This window comes from Pyxicephalus adspersus, chromosome 5 (assembly GCF_032062135.1).
Source record: "Pyxicephalus adspersus chromosome 5, UCB_Pads_2.0, whole genome shotgun sequence".
Taxonomy (NCBI): domain Eukaryota; kingdom Metazoa; phylum Chordata; class Amphibia; order Anura; family Pyxicephalidae; genus Pyxicephalus; species Pyxicephalus adspersus.
In genome coordinates this window covers 101,144,583-101,167,228 of record NC_092862.1, presented here as the reverse complement: position 1 = coordinate 101,167,228, position 22,646 = coordinate 101,144,583, and the positions used below count along the sequence as shown (strand labels likewise).

At 34.9% G+C, this 22,646-nt stretch overlaps 1 protein-coding gene across 1 annotated transcript in view; it reads left to right on the top strand.

The window, feature by feature from the left end:
* ULK4 (unc-51 like kinase 4) overlaps positions 1-22,646 on the top strand; it is a 309,023-nt gene that overhangs the window by 169,092 nt on the left and 117,285 nt on the right. The gene's annotated exons all lie outside the window — the stretch shown is intronic.

The window sequence follows — 22,646 nt, the reverse complement described above, 5'->3', positions numbered from 1 at the left end:
TTTTCATGCAGTGCTATATGTCACACATGTATATACATTAATGTACAGCACTTTTTAACATTTTTACTTGTATGTAGCTGAGTTATTAAAGCAAAACTGAACTCAGGAAACATTTTTTTAAGCAGAAGTGAATTTGTATGTCTTGTCTGCTTTAAACTAACACTACTAAACTACACTCACGCTTACTATAAATGTTCAGTACATTGTAAACTCTCAGCATCTGCAATATGCAGAAAAGTGGAAGTCTGTTTTGGGATAATGCAAAATCTGGCACTAGGAGAAACTACTGTGAACATGGCACCAGATGCTGTAGACTGACAAGGAAGAGCACTCATTGTTAGCACAGATGTAAAGGATTCAGACACAAACTAGTTGCCAGCATCTGATGCACAAATACAAACTTAACATACACTTCACCATAACAAAGGTGTGATTTAAGGGAGCAAAGATTGATAAGAATATACAGTTAGGGCCATAAATATTTGGACAGAGACAACTGTCTTCTAATTTTGGTTCTGTACATTACCACAATTAATTTTATTATAAAAAAATTATTATTAATTAATTTTGAAACAACTCAGATGCAGTTGAACTGCAGACTTTCAGCGTTAATTCAGTGGGTTGATCAAAATAATTGCATAAAAATGTGAGGAACCTAAAGCCTTTTTTTAACACAATCACTTCATTTCAGGGGCTTAAAATAGTTGGACAATTGACCTAAAGGCTATTTCATGGGCTGGTGTGGGCAATTCTTCGTTATGTCATTATCAATGTAGTAGATAAAAGGCCTGGGGATGATTTTGGGGGGGACTGCTGCTTGTATGTGGAAGATTTTGCTGTGAACAGACAACATGCGGTCAAAGAAGCTCTCCATGCAGGTGAAACAAGCCAACCTTAAGCTGCAAAAACAGAAAAAAACCATCCTGAGAAATTGCTACAATATTCAGGCACGTACGTATTCATACGTACTTTATGGCAAGTTTTCCTGTTGAACCCCCAGCCCCCTCATTTTAGTTTATTTCAAATTACAGGTAAAATTAACAATTATTTTAGGATTGAATTATGTTTGTGTATAAAAAAATATAGTTCAAAATAACTTTATAAAGTCCAGTATCAAAGTAGCTAATTTCACTCACATGTAATCAGTATATTCTCCGTAGGAGTGTGTTTTTGAATTGCTTTTTTTTAATAGACTAACTTTAGAAAGCAATTGCTTTTTAATTTTTTTTTCTCACAACTTTCGAAGTCTTGTGAGAGTTTTCACTGTCATTTTCTGCCTGTTAAGATACTTACACCTCCATAAATTGAGTCTTAGAACAATGAATATTAAATATTTCTTGGGGGTTTGGTTTAAGAGAGAATGAGACAGTCTTTTGATTAGATAGATCTGTTATTTGTGCTTTGGTTATTCAGCTTTTTATACAGGTAGTTAAAAAATGTTTTAAAGCACATTATCTACCTACAAATGGTACATTTGAAACTATTTCATATAGGGCAAAATAATTTGACATTTTTCGTCCTAAACATATAAAAAATGTTATAAAATAATACAACCTTTCTTCAAGGCATTTAATTTTTATTCATTTTCTTTATATTTACCATATTAATCACATCTAAGGGCCCTGCTTTGGATTGATGCTGGCTTAAAGTAACTTTAAAGAGTCTGTAACATTTTGATTAATGCTTTTAAATATACCAAATCAAACAAAGTTTTTTGAGGATTTTAGCAAGCTATCTATTCATAAATGTAGCTCCAGAGATGGTTTGGATATAACTTTTACTAAGCCAAAGTAATGTAGGCCCCTTTTTTTTATTTTTTACGTGCTATTGATTGTTTTTGTTTGTTGAAAGAAATTATTACTGTGTAAAGTATTAGAATGTATAAAAATATAACTTACTCAAGCTCCTATTGTAAATACAGTATTCTACATTCACCACTTTCGGAATTGGGTTTTGTAATTTAAAAGTAGCATCTACTCTAAACTCTTCAGTAATCACAATGCAGAGGGTGTATTCATAAGTTTGGTCTCACACATTTCCAGTGATGAAAGAGCAAGCAAACTGTGATTTAGAACACAGAGCTTTCAGGATTTGTGTACTAAACTCTAAATTCCTATTGTGGCATAGTTATGGATATTACGCTGGTCTGTCCTCCCTCATGACTAGTCAGTGAAACCAAGTTGAAAGTTGTTGTAAGCAACCCATTTCCAGTATGTGCTGAGTTCCTGATGGAAGATGAGCTGTAGGTCTAGGGTTCCGCGCAGGAATTTCCCAGAATTACGTTTTTCTGGTTTCTCAACAGTGAAAATAGTGAGGGAAATGGACTTAGAACTCTTAAGAACAACAAAAAAAGTCAATAAAAGGTAAAAAAGCTGTCTGTGAACATTGTTGGAAGAGATTACTTATACCCTGCACAAAGTATATGTCTAAACAATATGCCAAATTTAAAGCTTGTTATAATAAAATTTGTTATGGTGTAATAATGTAAATTATAAAATCTTCACTCTAAGGGTCGGGTTCATGAAAGCTCTCTGGGACTGGAGAAGATTGACTATCATGGGACAACCTGGGTGATTTAGCAAACCTTTAATGAATTTGGTTCATGATTTAAAACAATTGCAAACTAATGTTAAATGCTTTTTAAGTAATCTATTTCAGGTTTGCTGGATAACTCAGGTTCTCACATGATCTTCTCCAGTCTCAGAGAGCTTTAATAAATCAGGCTTTAAGTGTATCTAAATTTCTGATGTCAACTGTACCTGGAAATATTGAATCTTTTCTTAGCTCTCTAAGCTTTGTTAGTTCCAGTGGATATAGACTAAAGGAAAAGTAGGTATCTTCCTTTTCTTCACCTCTGTGCAACAATGCATATGTTGTGTGTCAGGGTCTCCTCAGGCATGCAGCTTGGTATCACTTAAGGTGCAGAGTCTTTACCAGGCACCTCGTAAGGGGGGATGGGCCAGTGGGTCTAGGTGTCACCAGGTCCTGGGCTTTGGGGACATCCTGCCTGAAGAGAAAGGAGAAGCTTCAGTGTGGAGACAGGCAATGAGAAGGGGTTGGAGCTGGCAGTAGGCAGCAAAATTCGGGTCCAAGCAAGAGGTCAGGGCAGGTTGTGGGGGTAGATAGGTGTGGGGCACATAGCAGCCGGATGGCTCATGGGGAAGTGTGGCAGAAACAGACAGGCAGTATGATAGTTATGGCTCAGTACAAAGCATTGGTGCTCCTCACCTTGCCAGCAAAATAGCAGTGCATCTTTCTGCAATGCATCGTGTTATATTTGCCCTGCTATTCAATGGTAAACAAAAAAGTTCATGTACTTCTTTTTATGCAGTACTATGTGGTAGGAGGCACGTTCAAATGGCACATTCAACTCACTGAACTGCAGCTTCCAGCATAATGCACTTCTACATGGCTTTTTAAGAATCATCCTAACAAGCCTGCTTTTATAAAAGTTTTATTATTATATAAGTTTTAGGTAAAATTTTATGTCAAAATTTTTCATTTTAGCATGTTGGTAAAAATGGTGACAAAATCATCAGTTTACATTTGACCCTTATTATGAACATTAGCTTATATAAACATTTTTTTATATCTATCCAAGTAGGCTATTATTGCTTTGTATTTTCAATGGTACAGCACACATTTTGTATCATGGTGTATAGACTTTATTTCTTAAAAATGTGCTCAGCATATAATATATTCTTGACTGATGAAGCCTCGGTACAGCACTTTGCAGACTGTAACCTGTAAGCATTCTGTCTGAAAATAATGCATTTAGTTTGTCAAATAAAGCAAAATGCTACTCTGCAGTTGCCTAACCTAATTTAGTTTCTAATAATTTACATTTGAAATGAGGCAAATACCAAAAAAAACTCAATTTATGTGTGCTGTAAAAATGTTGTTTGTTGAAGAAAGACCTTCAAGGTAGCTGAATCCAGGTTATTGCATATATAAAAAGTCCTATAAAAGATGATGGATTTTACTAGTAAAATCTGGAGTTAATGATTAGTGTCTCTGAACTTTTCTACACTTTTAGGCATCATTTTTAAACTGTATTTCAATGTAAATGTAATATTGAATTTCATACTGGTTTGCGCTAATGTATGTATTTTTGAGACATGAATTGTGATTTATTGTGTTTTCAAGAAACTTTGATTGCACCTACAAGGCTTTTTCAGAGATGAGAATTTTCCATTTGCTATAAGATTATTTTACTATTTAAAATGATAAAAAAGAGATGATTGAATTTATAAGAAATAGTGTGACTATGGCTACAATTACTGAAATAATGATAGCCAAATATGCATCTAGTACCGACAAGTGATTTTAAAGTGAACCTATTCCTGACTCGAGAAAGACACCATAAGATAGCTGCTGTATGTCTACTAGCCCCTATATGTCATTCTTTGATTTAGTTTTATTTTGTTATTAGGTCTAACTTCAAGGCTACACTTTGTACCCCATATGGACTAGAGCAATTTGTATATTTCTGCTATGGGCCTATTGAGTTGGCAAATATGTTCCTATTACTTTAGATTACAAAGTAATTGCAATTTGAAGACAAACAGCAGTAAAAACTTTAAATAATGGTATCTTTATTATCTTTGGATTTTATGTATAATGCTTTTTTCTGAGTGAATGCTCTTAGACAATTTTCTCTTTGAATCAAATATTCTCAAGATGTTACATTCATTCAGAAAATATTATTTTGCACATATTGAAAACAATTAAAAGGCATTTATTATTTGTAGTGTTACTGATTTTTTAATCATTTAACATACGAAATAAAACAATTAATGAAAAAAATGTATTTTAAAAAAATTAGAGGAAGAAGTGAAGGATTAGTTCATGAGGGCTGATTAGAGTTATTTAAGTACTTATTGGGGTTATATACGAACTAATTTTATAATAAAGTGTTTTTGCTTTAACTGACATGTGAAGATCAAAGGTTACCCCTTTGAGCAATTAGATACAATACATAACCTGTGTACTTGGTAAATTTTTAAGGACATACGCTACATAGATAAAGTCTGTGTGTGTTTATAATTTTAAAATGCAGTGAGTTTGAGGTAGTTTATGTATACCTCAACAATAAACTTCTCTTATTGGTTCCTTTTTAATCTGTTTCCTTTTAATCTGTTTAATATTCTCTTGTAAGCATTTTGCTATATCTGATTAAAAAGTCAAAACACCCTTTTGATCTGATTAGATTAATTCTGAGGTTCATTTTGTCCTTTTTATACTTCTGTGTTATCGCAAAAAACCTTCCTAATTCTCATCTTGGACTACCTACTAATTAGCCCTAATGGTGTAGAAATCAGGAGTTGCTGGAAAAGTTGTGTAGTTTGGTGGTAGACACTGGGCAAGGCGGTCTCAGTCCACAGTCTGTTTTTGTCCCACAGGAGGACTTACAAATATTTCCTATTGTTTTGCCTTGACATATGCTTTTTGCACTTTTGTCATGGATACATTTACAAAAAAAGAATTTTTTCTAAGCAATGCCAGTTTTTACACAGAAGGCCTGTTAGTCTATGCCATAGTCTATACCATGCATTTAAATCATAAATATTATAAAAATATCGGTAGAACCCATGAACTCTGCCACAGGCATCCTATTTATTTGTAAACATAGCAAAAAGATTCTGTATTGCATTCCCTGAAGAATTGCTTTTGCTTTAATTTTTGCACTGCCTATAAATTTCCATGTATACCATTTGAAAACGTTCTCCCCATACCCCACATATAGTGGGTTGTATTGATCTATATGACCCTAGTTTCTGTTTTTACCAATACAGTCAGGATTTGGATTTCTGTATTATATCTTTTCCTAGACTAATTTTATTATACAGCACAACTTATTCACTGTGCTACTTGCAAATGCAAAAAAATGGGATTCATTTTTAAGAATGTTATGCTGTTTCTTTAGCAAAGTAAGCCATCACTTTGCAAAGGTATGATTACTTATTTTAGTAAAAGTGGTTGGGTCTTCAAAGTTGGTTGCAGACTTCAACCATCCAATAATGTTCATGCAAAAAAAAAATCGTATTTACATTTTCATGCACATAGGTTTTCATATCAATGGGAATTTTCACTGCAATCACTAAACTAAATGAACATTTCCTTTGCAAATGTTAATTCACTGATCTAAGTGAATAGCCAAAACTCTTTTAGTAAATCAACTCCAATGTTACAAAAATGCATATATAAAGTTTTACATCTATAGTTCCGTAGTGTATGGTGTAGGCATTTCACCCAAACGTGACATTTTAGTTATTAGTGAATGCTGGGAAATTAATTCACATTAGCCATCTTTAGCTTGGATGTAACGAAGGCTGTATATAGATGGGATAGATCTGGATATAGCTGCCCAGTGACTGTTTTAGTAAAAGCATTTTTAATTTTTAAGATCTTTTTAGCATTGTATGTCTTGTCCAAGCGGGATGCTTTTTACGGAGGAGGATAGTTAAGACCCTGGAAATATTTATAACCTGCAAATAAATCCAAGCACATTAGTCTACCTCATTTTGCTTGTATTTGCCAGTTGGTCCCTGTGTAGGTTTGAGGTAACACAATAGAAAGGGGCAAATGCAAATCAAGATTTTAGATTTTAAGAGCTCATAGAGAATTAGCTTTGTAGTTCCTGTGTAGAAGTAATGGACAAATCATTGTTAAAATTCAAGCAGTAAATGTCCTATACAGGATTGGGCCATATACAGCAAATGTTAGTAAGCTCTGCAAGATTCCACCCTCCTTTGTAGCTTTGCAAGTGAGTGAAGTTAGGATTGGTGGGCAGCAGGATTGCCTTGTTTAAAATGTTTTTTTGTTTCTTGCTGCCAGTGCACTTTTTTTCCCATCATTTTTTGCACTCATTGTAAAATGCCCATTTTAGACCTGTATATTTTATAAAACCTCCAAACATTCTATATTTTCTGAAAGCAGGGACTATGGAAAAAAATATTGGAAGTGCACATATTTGCAGTAGTGTTTTTCAAAACCAAATTTTAAGTAAAAAAAAAAAATAGTTTTAATTCATGCAGACAAGCATAATTTATATTCGCTCTTTTTCCCCACTTAATATTAGTCTAAGGGTGATAAAGAGCCCCCTATGCAATAGTATTGTACAGTGGCTTAGACCCCTAATGTCTCCTGCCATCTGTGCAGATTAATGTAGTCCCAGTCTCTGTAAAGGAACAGGGAAGTTGAGAAACAATATTGGGGGCTCTTCTTGGGGGTGGGTTCTTTACAGTCTTGTTTATCACAAACGTAAACCTTGGATTTCCATGACAAAGTCAGGGGGTTAAAGAATGTAAAATCAAGATGCAGCATTGAACCTTTTAATTATTATACGTGACTGTGAACGACCCAAAGGATTGGTGATTCCTGCTTTGAGACCTCTTTGAGTACCTCTTAGTAACCAGTAAGGGGTACAGCCTTGTTTTTCTTTTGGTCTGCCAGATATTGTCTGCTAGTATTATGGCAAACTAATTGAATGAATGGGTTAAACAGACATTCAGACAGTCATTATTTTTCCTCCACCTGCTGTGGTGGGGGTCACAGGGCGAGATGCACCTTGCAGGAGAGTCTGAATTTTGACAACTTATAGAAGAACAGACATTTTTTAATGACTAGTAGGTAAATAAATAAAAATAAACCTGAGCACCAGCTAGGGAAGAATATTTCTGATGCCAAATCCAGACAAAAGAATACAGTTCACATTTTTCTCTCTCCGCCAGGTTCTTGTTCTCAGGCCATATTTAATATTCTGTGAAGACTCTGTCCCATGACACAACTGGTATTTGCCATGGGACTGTTGTCAAGCACAACTTCACAGAGTATTGATTAACAGACAAACTTTGCAGCGTGTGTGAATGTTTGTCATACTCAATATATAGTGCATTGTAAACCTACAAAACCTTTTTTCATCTACCTTGTACTTGTGCCTACAGAGTTTTACAACATTCATGCCACTGGCTTTTTTAAACCATGTTTTCTGTATCAAGCTCTCTTTTTCCATTCCACCACTGTTCATTCCTGCTATTTTTGTCATATTGCAGAAAAAGATTTTCATGCAACATTGTCATGCAACATCTCTGAAATGTTCCATTACTTTGATTTTTTTTAGAATAATTGTATTTACTTCTCTTTGTTAATTAGTATACATTAAATAGCTCACTTTTATGGGTAACTTAATGCAGTCTTTTAAAATCATTTGGTTTTATGAAGTAAGTAGCAGAGTGATTTTCAAAAATGTCAAAAATATCCAAAATGTCATTTTGTCACATAGAAATTAACTATTCTGCTACACAGTTAAAGTGAATTCCCAACCTAGATCTTTTTCCCCTATTGATTGAGTGGTCAATTTATTTGGGATTAAGGGGATTTATCCTAACTTTATGTCCTACTAATGTTTAAATGTTTCATCAGACAATAAGTCTGATGATAGAAAAAGAATTAGATTTATACCTACTCTTATACAGAGCATTCCTATTTCTGTCTCTGTTGCTGTTAAAAAAAAAATTTTTTTAACTTTTAAATGTTGTCAGCAGGACAGGACGAGGAATGGAGCCCCAGGTTTGACAGTGGTGTACCAAAACAAAAAAAAATTAACATACACCACCGAAAGTACCCTTCAGCTCCAGTTTGGGGATATCAAAACAGATGTTAATGGCAGTGTCTTGACTTAAAACAGGCTGTTAGCAAACTTCAACAGGCTTTCAAAAAGTTTGAGCACTACTCGAAGCTTGTTCAAAGGTTGTTAGCAGCTTGTTTAAAGTGGCAACACTCCCATTAATATTTTTGTTCAGCACAATTTTACTTGGTATTATTTCTGGCAGCAGAGGTGGTAGGAAAAAAAAGTTTAGGGATTCCTAGGCAAGGAGGACTACATTATGTTCGTGATTTAAAAACGGGGCCATGTAAACTATTCCTCCTGTAGTAATATTATCTATTAGCAATCTAGTAATCAACAGCGGTTATCATGGTTTACCGGGACAACACTGGTAAATATAGTGGTTGTGACATTGGAAGAACTTTAGAGGAGCCAATGGTTCCTTGTCAAGGGTCTGGAAGACTTTAAACAAAGAAATCCCAGCAAGTATTTGTATGATTGGTGACAGTCTACCGATTTAATTTATCCTGATGTTTCTATTTGTTTTATTTTCAACAGATGTTGAAATATAAATGTGCACATATTAAACTCTGACAGACTGCATGTTTTCTATTTAACACTTCTAAACTGCATTTATCATCAAGCATATTTGAAACCTGATACTTCAAAGCTCATACAATATCTACAATTTTGCTTTGATATCTAATCCCTTTAAAGATATCTTTCAGATAATATTTTATTCTTCCTTTTTTGATCTTTCTAAAATACCTGCTGTATTCAGACTTTTTTTTTCCTAAGAAGCTCAGATTTTTTTCATCAAAAATTCTATCAGTCCCTATTTAATTTTGAGGTTGTCCTCAAAGTTTAGTATGTAAGAATGCAATCTTGTAGTGTAGATTTATTACCAACGTTAGATTGGTATATAGTATTTAGATTTATTGCCAACGTTAATGCACATTTTGTATCTAAAACATGTTACAGCCTTATGAGCAACTTACCATCCTAGAGTCAGGAATGACAAAACCGGCATTTATGGACCTTTCAATGTGTCCAAAATAATTATATTTATAAGTAGAAAAAGTCTGTTCTACCTTGTTTGTCTAGGCGTGTAGAATTGTCTCACAAACTTAACACATCAGAATTTGTTTTCTTATTTTTAAAAGGGAAGAAATTTTCAGCTGAACCAATAAAATTTGAAAATTACAGTCACATGGTCAAAAATTGATTTCGTCAGGCTGATTTCAAAGCTGAATGAATGAAACATGTCCCAAGAAGAATTATGTTTGTCCATTCCAGGCAATGGGGTTGATTTACCGTATGGGTTTAGGCTGTTCACTTAGCAGAGGGAACTATCACTCCGTAAAGGATAATTAACTTTGTGAATAAGGTGAAATTGTGATGATATTAGCCATTTGCAATAAAATATCCTGTTTTTTTTTTTATTCCTTGCAAATGATTGGGCATTCCTGCAAGGTGAAATGTCACCTTGTGAACAGCCTAAACTCTAATATGAGTTTTGTTTCACTTTTCTTTTCTAAGCCTCCTTATCTTTACTTATGTCTTGCTTTTCTTCTAGACTTATGTTGGAATGTAAAAATATTGAATAGAATCTGTGGAGTATTAAATCAAAAAATATTTATATTTGTCTGCACCTACAACATACTAAAAGGTGAACAGGGCCTAGATGAAACAACCATGCTGTTGGTCTGCTGCTTGAATATTATAGCAGCTGCAAGGGGTAAGACTATAACTTTGGAACTTTCAGTAAATCTGTTCTCTTAAACCTTCAAACTAACATGAAAATCTGTTTGTTAATGGTTTGTATGATAATTATTATTCTGAATTCTGCAAAACATTTAATTACTAGTATTTGCTGATATTACCCTCTAAAATTGGCTAGCCTGTGATGTAATATTAGATAGTTTATCACCAAATCTAGGGTAGGAAATTAGTCTGGCAGAGAAGAACGTTTTCACTAATATTTTTGAATAGTGAACATATTCCAATAGGCATAGACAATATATTGGTTCAAATTTTTATAATAGTTATTGTTTTAAAATAATTGTCAGTGGCAAGCTTTACACATCATCTTTTATATTCCGATAACTAGGTTGAGAGCAAGTTCCTTCTAAATTGCATAGAAGTGCGTTGTAACTACATTTCCTGTGAGAGGCGTTAATTAGTTTTCTCATACTGAATCATCAAAGATCCCCCCCAAGCAGCAGTGAAAAACACATTTGCTTTCCGCTCTTGGTACCATTACATTTTGCATTGCAAGTGATGAGCAAATGGCTGTAATGTGGTCGACTTCCTCCAATTTAGTTTCAGTGCATCTAAAAATATCCGCTGCGCTTTGATGTTTCATTAGATTAAAATTCATGTTTTCACTCTTCATTAAAACTAGGTAATGCAAGATTATTATTCCATTGTTTTCATGTTGATAGGGTTTTTTGTAGTATGCTAAAGAACAATTGCTGATTTAATCTCTCTTTCTGTATGGCAAGTTAATGGATTAGTATTGAAATTATGTTTTCCATCTCAAGCTCTATTCTTTAGAAAGTTCTGACCAATGTTTTCTAAGCAATCAAGCACAAAAATAAACGCACTCTTCTTTAAAGTAGCTTTAAATGTATGTCCATTGGAGTTAATTTAGTGGAAAAATTATATGGTAGGACATTCCATGGTAAGTTGTTTAATTAAAGCCGTGAGTTTTCTTAATGGTTTTCCCAGAAACTAGAAAATAGTGTTGCAAGACTTTGCCCCAGTTGGGTTCTAGATCTGTTTAGTTGAATTGGCCCAAAAATGTTGGATTCAAAATGCTCCATATCTTAACACTAATAAAGTAATTAGAGAAAAATATTAAAATCCATGCAAAGTGGCATGAAAAAAAACATATGTCTCAGAAATATTGTGCTAATTGAAACTGAACAAAAATGTACAGAATTAAAAAGGGCAATTTTATGTAGCTTGGAGGGTAACATATATATATAGATATATATATAGAAATAACAGTCTCTTTCTAGAACCGTGCAAACTGTGAGTACAAATCTATGCACACTCTATATAAATACTTTCATTTTTTAACAACATTTATTGTGGTCAGACTGAGACTGATACTGTTAGATGTTGCAAGATCTGGGAGGTTGATTATCTGAGATGTTCCTGATTTTGGAAAACATTGGTCAGAACAATTGCGAAGACACTAGAGATATCCAGGTAAATAGTTGGGATTATACTTCATGAGCCTCTGGGTAGCAAAAGGTGTTAGTCAAGTTCGAAAGCCTATGAGAAATGCTGTCGATGGGACACTGGTTGATAAAATATTGTTACACCATTATAATTCTAAACAACAGTGGCAACACTTGACGGCCAAAGAAATCCAACATCCAAAAGGATGGATGTTGGATTCTAGTAGTGACCACAGGTGATAGGTACAGAGAACTGAGAAATATCCCCTAAAGGCATATAATAAATATAATGAATTAAAGCTAATAGGTGGTTAAACAAATTTGCATGTGCATAAAATGGCAACACCAATTTTTTGGTAATTTCCCATTTAACACAATACTTTCAGATATGTATATTTATTATTCTGCTGTAAGCCAGTATTGGGGCTCATTCATAGCAATTCTCAAAGCCATGGCATCCATGGCTAAGTAAAACAGTATAGCATGGGGGCAATTTAATTACAATGGCCGTGCACCAGGCACAGAACCACCCAATGAAGATGGCTGAAGTTTGTACTGTAAGTATTGGATGAGGAAGGCTGTACTGAGGGAAGGGGGGGGGGGGGGGATTTACATTCAATTTTAAATCAACTGAACTAAAAAGTACTGTTGTCCTTTAAACAAAGCAGTAGTTAATAAATAATATCTGTAGAAATAATGATTCATGTTTTATATTGACCTAGACCTTGGTTTATATCACAGAAACATTATATATAGTTGATCTTAAAACTTTTTCTAATTGTAAAAGTTCAACTATAAAGATTTTTCCAAGTGTAACTAACATTTCTAACTGATCTAGACTGACTTTTGCAAACTCAAGGCCGCTAATCTTTATTATATGTTAGCTGCAATATAATTTCTCTATGAAAGTAGTGAAAAACATCCATTTGGAAAGGAACACAATCATTTATTTGTCTGCTCTTCTGCTATTTATCCCTTCTCAATATTTCCTCTACTTCCTGTGCATGTAGCTACAAGGCCTCAGGAGCATTAAATGTGATTCAAATCAATGAGTTATTTTAAAAGAAAACCTTTCAATATGCTTAAAATGCCTACTTGTGTTCTGTGCAAACCTACTTTTTTTTTTGTTACCGTTATTCATTTCCTTTTGTTTAACCAGCTGTTGCTCAGGATGCATACTCCAAAGCAATTTAAAGGATTGAAATGGTTGATATTACCACAGTCAGTCACAATTCCCTATGCCCAAGCGTGCAATTGAGTACTGTGACTGGCCAAATGGAAATGTTTTTTTATTTATATATTTGTATTTATTTAAATTGCTCAAACCGGTCAAGGCAAGCTTGCTTTTCAATCAGCTAAAATGTTATTGTTTTGATTGCCTAGAATATGTTTGTATGGTAATGTTGGTAATGTTGGTTTTACGAAACTTTTGTACATTTTTTTTACTTTGCAATAATTCATTACTGAGATAAATATATTTATTATATTATAATTATACTTTATATTTATACAAATAGTTTTATATAAGAAATGACACATAAAGTGTAAGTAACAAAACTCCTAATGTAATTGATAATAAAAATGTGTATTCCTATCATGAGATGACACCGATGTTTTAATCAATCTGACATTTGTTGTTATTATTTTTATAATACTGATAAAAGCTTGCAGTGCTTTACGGAGTCCATATTCATGTCTCGGATGTCCTTCAGAGTAGTTTACAATCTAATGAAAACCATCTGAAGTGCAGTATGGCTATTCAGAAGGGATTACTGAGGATCTTTTACAAACAATTTTTCATAATAGACTAGAAGATATTAAGAGACGATGGGGCTCTTTCAGGCCACTTTCATTTATTTTACAAAAAATATTTGAGGAATACAATCTGTATTCCCCTGTGACTGACAATGTTCACATCCTAAAATGTTCATTAGGAACCAAATAAACCACTCACATTTGTAAACAAACTTCAAGCGGTCACATGAAGTTTGTTTACAAATGTGAAATCTACAACTGTCACTTGTGTACTGTAATAAAGAGAGTATGCTGCTCTCTAAGAAGCCTCTCAGATTTTCATGCAAGTGTTAAAACAATTCTGAACACATTAGGCCTGATTGATTAAAGCTCTCCAAGGTTGGAGAGGATAAACTTTCCTCAGTGAAGCTGGGTGATCCAGCAAACCTGCAATGCATTAAAATGCATTATAAATTAACTTTAGGGCATTCATTTAAATATGTAATACACTTGGGGAATTTGAACTAATTGTATGATGCAGACAAACCTTTTTATGACCAGAGGTCATATATTTAAAATGAAACTTCAGTTCCCCAATAAAAAAATGTGAGCCGGAAGAATTTTTTTTACAGAAGGGAAATAAGATGTTAAGATTTTCTAGTGAACATTGTAACTTTCTAACTTACAATTCCCATTGTTTAAAAAATACCAGTGATGTGTGAAGTGATGCATGTTTTTTTGTCTTCTACCATCACCTTTACTCTTTTCCTGCAGTAATAGACCTCACTGACACTTGCATGTGATCAATTCTGTAGAATCATCTTCCCCAGCTATAATTAGCACCTCAGGTATTCTACAGTTACTATTGAAAAGGATGGAAGGTGCTCACTGTAGGTGTAAATTACAGCATGAAATGTCTCTGCAGGTAATAGTTGCTATCTGTATCTAGGTGTAAATATTTAGTTTGGTCTAGAAAGGGAAGTATAAATTATATAATACTGTGCACAGCACATAGTGCCAGATAGACCACTGGTAGAGGTGTCAACTCTAAGGATAGGGGAAAGTGGAGGTTAAATATCCACTCTCACTGTCATTATTTTGTTAAAGAGTAAATATGTCTATGTAGCCAATAGTGAATTAGAAATCCATTAGGGCCACAGTGGGGTTTTTTTCTAACACTAGCTGTTCTGTGAAGAAATAAAAAGTTGTCTGATTCAAGATAAATGTTCTTATTTATGTATAATGTTAAATACACAGGTAACGTTACCAAATACCATATGCTGGCTAATGCAGTATTACATTGCAGCTTATCCTAAAGTGGACTTAAAGTCTATTTCTTTAAATTTGCAGGCAGGCAGGCAGAGGCTGAGCACAGGACAGCTAAGGAAAGAAGAGACAGAGTCAATCTTCCTATCTACCTGTAAACAATCCATTCCAAAGTTATTGTACCAAATCCAGTTACTATGTGACAATAAATTAACAAAAAAACATTTTTGGCTTAGACTGAGCCAAATGCACTCCCAAACTTTGCAGCTCCCAGTGGGTAGGTTTCAGCAACAGACTCAGTACTGCCAATCCAGAAAGTAATGGACAGGACTGAATCAGCAGTGAAAACATTGATAACCAAACCCCTGTAACATGTTATTTTTCCATTGTGATGGAAGCAGGCACAGCTTACATGACTGTGGCAACACTGCTCTGAATTCAGGATCCGTGCAGCATCATTGTCACACCATCAAAGGAAGCTTCTTTGGATGGCTTAGTCTGGCAGGATCAGCAGGTAGAGCGTTGCCAGAGGACTGAGAGAAAATGGACTTATAAATTAGTGTTCTATGTTAAATGGTATTGTTGAATGGCATTTTTTTTAGGCAGGTATTTGTGAATGCTGCCAATAGTAGACCATTCCTTAATGATGCTTTTAAAAATGGCTACTTTAGTCTTTAGTGGGATTTTAAATTATTCTGATATTACATTAACTTCAAACTTTTCATGGCATTTTAGTAGTTATTTTTACATATATCATTATTATTACTAAGAATATTAATGATATGTAAAGTGTAGTAACTCCTAGCAACCGGTTTTCAATTTATTGAAGTCAGGTCAGATGGGCTGTCTTGGGTTATTGCACTTTGCACATGGCTCATTGACTTTTTCTAGCAAGCCTGATTAGTTCTGCTAATCCTAAGGGACAAACCTGCTAGAATCATATGTAGTATATATGATACTCTGAATAAGGGCCTTGTCGCTCCGTAGCTTGTGACAGTTTTTGCTGCTATTTTTTTATTTGTTTTTCCTTATTTTTAAAATTCAGGGCACGTTGTCCTGCTCGCATCTGGATGGCATAGCAGCAGCATAATGCTGAAAGCAAAAATGCTTGCAGTTTTGATCGATAACAACAGAGCCTGGAAAAACACTGGAGGCCTGAATAAGATTCCTTTTCTTTCAACAGCACAAATACAATGATGCAGAGAATGGAAGCCTAATGCAGTCCATTTAATGCAAAGCTCTCTGGGGAATGGACTGGAGATTAGACCTGCTGCCCTTCTTATTAAGACCCTAGTGCTCAGGATGCTGACTGGGTGAACAGCATCTCCATATCAGACACCAGGTTGCCAGTGAGTGAAATTCTAATTACGTCTTAAAGATCTCTGTGACAAACTCTGAAGCTACGTTTTCATCATTTTTAAATTATTACTTAGGTCGCTTTGGGATTAGCCAGAAGATAGTGACCTGTGACCGCCCATTAATCTCACGGGACTTCATTGTGAAAAAATTAGACTTGTTTATGATTGTGACGAAAATTGCAGTGCTAGGTTTCTTCAATAGACAGAAGGCAAATTATAGGAAATAATGTAGTAAAAATGGAGCCAGAGTGTGCTTAATGGCACATGATTATATTTAATTTTCTGGCTATTTCAGTCATTATGGCTGCATTATCCTTACTGATACCTAATTTAAGCTTGCTGCCAATGAGTTTTGTTAGCTCACTTCCCAGGAAGATGCATTGAAACATTAATCGTCTGCCATTACAGTTCATGTTTAGCTGGAATTATACTAATGCCTAATAATTCTTTAGCCAACTTCTGTGTCCCATTTATTTGCATTAAACTTTGCAGACTGAAGTGTTAAGTAATTGCTGTAAAGCTATATTTATTATTATTTCGACTCATATTAAGCCAAATCTATGTTTTTTTGTGTCTGCACAAAATAGAAAAATGGAAATGAGAATCATCTAACACACCTGATAGCTAAAATTACACTCAAACCAAAGATTTTGTATAATTTAAATGTTATGAGGCACCAAGTGTAGCTTGTAAGCTGGCCAAATCAGCACTCATTCATTTCAGTTCTGTACAAAATAGGAACTATGTGCCTTGTTCCTCACTGTATTAATAATTAGTTCATTGGGCAAAGGTGAGTAATTTAAAATTGAATGCAGCACTATAAACATGCTGTGCTTTTCACTATAAAAGTCTTTGAAAACATAATCACTAAAATACCTTTTAACCTTTAACATGGTAATGTAATTTTTAGTTGATTTTATTTTTTTTTTATCTGCAGCTTTCAATAAAAAAGACCACGTCATCCACATTCCAGCCCTTACTATCACTTTTTCAAAGAAAAAAAAAATTTATTCTGCTGCTGCAGCAGTTTCGTAATGGAAGCCATACTTTTTAAACTGAGTGTTATAGAGCTTTTTTTTTTTTTTTTTTTGCATTTGCCATGGTTTTCCCCTTTTAACAGCTCCTTATACTTGTTAAGCATGTCAGAGTCAAGTCAGTAGCAACTTAAACTGATCTCAAATGCAAATTACTTTTTCTCTAAATTACTAGTAAGCATGCCACATTTCACTTGCTTTTAACTGTGTAGCCTGTATACCTAAATCTATTTTAGATGAGTAACAACAACTTAGCTTTTTGAAACCTTTAAATGCTCTTTATTCGAATAGGATCCTAACTAGAGGCAGTAAATCTGAATTTAAGGCATATATAAAAGACACAAATTAATGCAGCTGTATAATCATTAGTGCATCATAATACAGTAGAACCCCTGGTTATCCGGAACTCAGATAATTGGAAAACTCAGATACAGGGGACAAGTCTCCCCATTCAAATCTAGTGCTAATTGGCTGAGAAAAGGAAAACCCTATTGACGACTCAAGTTGAGCCATCCTCAGGGTTTCCTTTTGCTCAGCCAATCACGGAGCGTAGCAATCAGCAGAGCTCGGCTGATAGATCTGCTTTCTTATTTGATCCGGCAGCCCTAGCAGGTTCGAGAAAGAGAAACCCTGATGAGGGCTCAAGCGTCATCAGGGTTTCCATTTTTTCAGCCATTTAGCACTAGAGGTCTCCCCATACAAGTCTAGTGCTGAATAGCTGAGAAAAGGAATCCTCAGTTATCCAGGAACAGCACTGATAACTGAGGTTCCACTGTAGTCATTTTTTTTTAAGTGCAAGCAGTGTGAACTTGACTTGGCATCAGCCTTTTGCATTCCTGTGCCGGAGTTGGAGTGTGCAAAAATGAAGCAATGCAAGGAGCCTCATATGTTCAGAACCATGCTGATAGAAAGAGAAAGCAGTCACAGAGAGATGGTCTCCTCAGTATACTGCATCTTCCTATATATATTTCATCTTTTTATATATATACATATATGCTTTAATCCCTTACTTTACTCCACACTGAAAACTTGGAAAAGCATAATTGCTAAAGTAACATTTGAATTTGCAATCTTCCTGACATAGTTATTCAGGAAGATTAAATTATTACTTTCTACTGTTACAGAACTGCCCATTAGAAATTTGGAATAACACAAGATATAATGTATATAAGTAGTCATCATGTTTTGGTGGCTATCAATCCATCCATAAGCTGACTTAATAATTAGGAAGAGAGTAATTCATGTTTTCTTCCTAGCCTGGAAGGATCTTAACCACTTATTTACTTTTTTACCTTTGAATAATAACATGTTTGTTGTTTTCATTCCCTACATTATCTAGAAGTGCTGGGATTGAAAGATGAAACAATGGGCCCCTACATATATGAAGTAATTAGTGATGTAATCAGCCAATCACTATCCTGTCGTTTTCCTGTGGCCTTTGACCAGTGTGCTTTTTTATTTAGGATGATCCGCAAGGTTCCAGTAATTATCCAATTTTTATTATTATTATTATTATTAAACAGGATTTATATAGCGCCAACATATTACGCAGCGCTGTACATTAAATAGGTTTTTGAAAGAAGGTACATTTTTCATCTCATCTTACTGCATGTGCACATGACAGGTAGTGACAGATAATGAAGTAAAGATAGTTGAGGATGATAGGCATTGAGGTTACAATATATTTTATATATATTTTACTTTTTCTATAGTTGGTAAGTTACCTGTTTCATATTATAGCAAGCATAGTGAGCATACTTTTCTAACCTTGTTTGCCTGTCCCTCGTTGGTTCCAGTAAAGTATCCCACATTTTTACTATATCACAGGAAAAGCTTATCCACTAGGATAAAATTGGTATTTATTTATTGTAGGTAAAGGTAATCATAATTGCTAGTTTTAACTACACAATCATGCCAAGTACTTTATAAACTTCTGGTAGATATAAGCAAGACAAATTATTTTAAATGTGAAGTTATACATTTAAGATTCTCAAATAATGACCCAAAGGTTTTTAGTCTGTTTTTAACAGCTTAAAATATGTCTGTGAGGGTTTTCATTCATCCAGGTCATGTTTTATCTCCTAGTTGTTAGTCACATTCATATGGTTTTAGTAATGTTAAGTGCCCAAGCCATTTCTCTAACTCTGAGTCTTGAATGTTGGGGAAATACCCCGGTATTTTTATTCACACAAGTAACACATATACCTTCTGGTATCCAGTAGATTTTGAAAAGGTAAATACCAATTGTCCAAGAACAAGATGGGAAATGTGAAAGTTGTAGGGATATCTTAAGTTAACTGCATATTTCAATATTTGGTGTTGGGAAGTCTGCATTGGCATGTTTTTTCAATCACATGACTAAAGCTGTGAATTGTCATATTGGAGGGATAACGTTAAATGAACAGTAATGAAGGTGTTTGTTCCTGTTTATCAATGGTTACTTTAGTATATATAGGTTATATTTTTCACATCCCACCTCTTCTATCCTCTGTCCAAAATGTGCATTTAACTGCTTCAGAAGAATGTCCCTTTTCCCTTAAGGAGTTGAAAAACAGCTGAATCTGAAAACAGCAGATTTTTTCCTCCTGTGTTGGGAGAACCTGGTTGACCCAGCTAACCTGAAATTGATTTCTTAAAAATAATTTCCTATTAGTTGACAAATGCTTTAAATTATGGACCAGATCCATTACAGGTCTTGAGAGCTTTAATAAATCTGGCCTCTTTGGACAGATATTTGGTTATAATGCACACTACCATGTTTGTGCAAACCAAACCTTACCAGAGCTGGAGACCTTACCAGAGCTGTTCATAAACGAATGCCCTTAAACCTCAACTGAAGCTATGTTATAAAGAGAAGTGGGCCAATGTGCCAATGGTTAAAAGGGTGACCTCATCCCATATCCAGAAACCTACTACTGGCCCATTACTGAGATACTGGTATTGACAGTGGGGTTCACATAATTATAGGGGATAAGGTCAAGGTTCTTAGACACGCAACATGAACATAAATTGCATACTAGTTTGCTTTGAGATTCAGATTAAGGCTCCCAGGGCACTCAGTAGAAAATTTGCACTGATGACTTTGTTACCTTTAACATTATTTCACTTTGCTATAGCTTTTGTTTTGAAGCATTGGTCTGGCCATGCTAGCTAAATACATGGTTAAAATGCAAATGTGTGTACTGTGAAAGCATCCTAAAGAATTCTATACAGCCAATCTGGTCATTTGTAAGCTCTATCTACATTGCATTTCCCGGCAGCTGACACCTATTTGCTGGTTTAGCATTGCAGCTTTTTGTGTTACCTTTTTGCTTCCAAGAAATCATTATCATCATCTTTGGCTAAGTAGCATCCTGCTGAACTGGGAAATAGTAAACTTGCTGCTAAATAACAGAAGTCCCTGACGTAAACCTGTAAAAAATCATGTTAGGTATATTAACTTTATATTTACAGTTAGATCTATAAACATTTGGACAGAGACTTCTGAGACAGAGTCTAATTTTGGTTCTGTACATTACCACAATTAATTTTAAATGAAACACCTCCGATGCAGTTGAACTGCAGACTTTCAGCTTTATTTCAGTGGGTTGAACAAAAAGATTGCATAGAAATGTGTTTTTTTTTTTAAAAACAACACTTCCTTTTAGGGGCTTTCAAGTAATTGGACAAATTAAAAAGCTGAAAATAAAATGTTCATTTCTAATACTTGAAGAAAACCCCTTGCTGGCAAAGACAGCCTGTCGTCTTGAACTGATGGACATCACCAGATGCTGGGTTTCCTTCTTCTTAATGCTCTGCCAGGCCTTTACTGCAGCGGCTTTCAGTTGCTGTTTGTTTGTGGGCCTTTCTGTTCGAAGTTTAGTCTTCCACAAGTTAAACACATGCTCAATTGGGTTCAGATCAGGTGACTGACTTGGTCATTCAAGAATATTCTACTTCTTTGCTTTAATAAACTCCTGGGTTGCTTTGGCTGTATGTTTTGGGTCATTGTCCATCTGTATTATGAAACGATTCCCAATCAATGTGACTGCATTTAGCTGGATTTGAGCAGACAGTATGTCTCTGAACACCTCAGAATTCATTTGGCTGCTTCTGTACTGTGTCACATCATGGATAAACACTAGTGTCCCAGTGCCACTGGCAGCCATGCACGCCCAAGCCATCACACTGCCTCCGCCATGTTTTACAGATGATGTGGTATGCTTTGGATCATGAGCTGTTCCACCCCTTCTCTATTCTTTTTTCTTTCCATCATTCTGGTAAAGGTTAATCTTGGTTTCATCTGTCCAAAGAATGTTTTTCCAGAACTGTGCTGGCTTTTTTAGATGTTTTTAGCAAAGTCCAATCTAGCCTTTCAGTTTTTGAGGCTTATGAGTGGCTTGCACCTTGCAGTGCACCCTCTGTATTTACTTTCATGCAGTCTTCTCTTTATGGTGACCTGGATATTGATACGCCTACTTCCTGGAGAGTGTTGTTCACTTGGTTGGCTGTTGTGAAGGGGTTTCTCTTCACCATGGAAATGATTCTGTGATCATCCACCACTGTTGTCTTCCGTGGACGTCCAGGTCCTTTGGCGTTGCCGAGTTCACCAGTGCTTTGTTTCTTTCTCATGATGTACCAAACTGTAGATTTTGCCACTCCTAATATTGTAGCAATTTCCTGGATGTTTTTTTTCTGTTTTTGCAGCTTAAGGTTGGCTTGTTTCACCTGCATGGAGAGCTTCTTGTTGTCTGTTCGCAGCAAAATCTTCCACATACAAGCAGCCCCCCCCCTCAAATCAACTCTAGGCCTTTTATCTGCTTAATTGATAATGACATAACGAAGAAATTGCCCACACCAGCCCATGTCAATTGTCCATTTACTTTTAAGCCCTGAAATGAAGTGATTGTGTAAAAAAAAAAAAAGGCTTTAGTTCCTCACATTTTTATGTAATCTTTTTCTTCAACCCACTGAATTAAAGCTGAAAGTCTGCAGTTCAACTGCATCTGAGTTGTTTCATTTAAAATTAATTGTGGTAATGTACAGAACCAAAATTAGAAAAAAGTTGTCTCTGTTCAAATTTGTATGGACCTAACTGCAGTTGTTTGTCTGGTGTTCCACTTTAAGTAGCTTTAATATTCAAATTAGAAATGTTTGCTTCATTACATTAAAATGCAGATTGTTATTTTCCATGAAGCACATATAAATACACACTCATATCAACATTTGTAAAGAAAAGTGTATTTTATGACAAGCCCTTCCGGTTTTACATCTTAAACTGTATTTTTTTCTGATAGTGTATTGCTTGCTTGTTGCATCTGTGAGAAAGCGTTCAGCTTTAATCAGACTTGTCATTTTTGGGTTAGCGGTACAGATAAGAGCAGTCCTAAACAGATTGCCTTGTCTTTTAGACTGTGGGCAAAACACAAAGGAGGCGCCCTCTGTCCTTTGGGACCTCAGTCCTTGTTGCACAATTCCT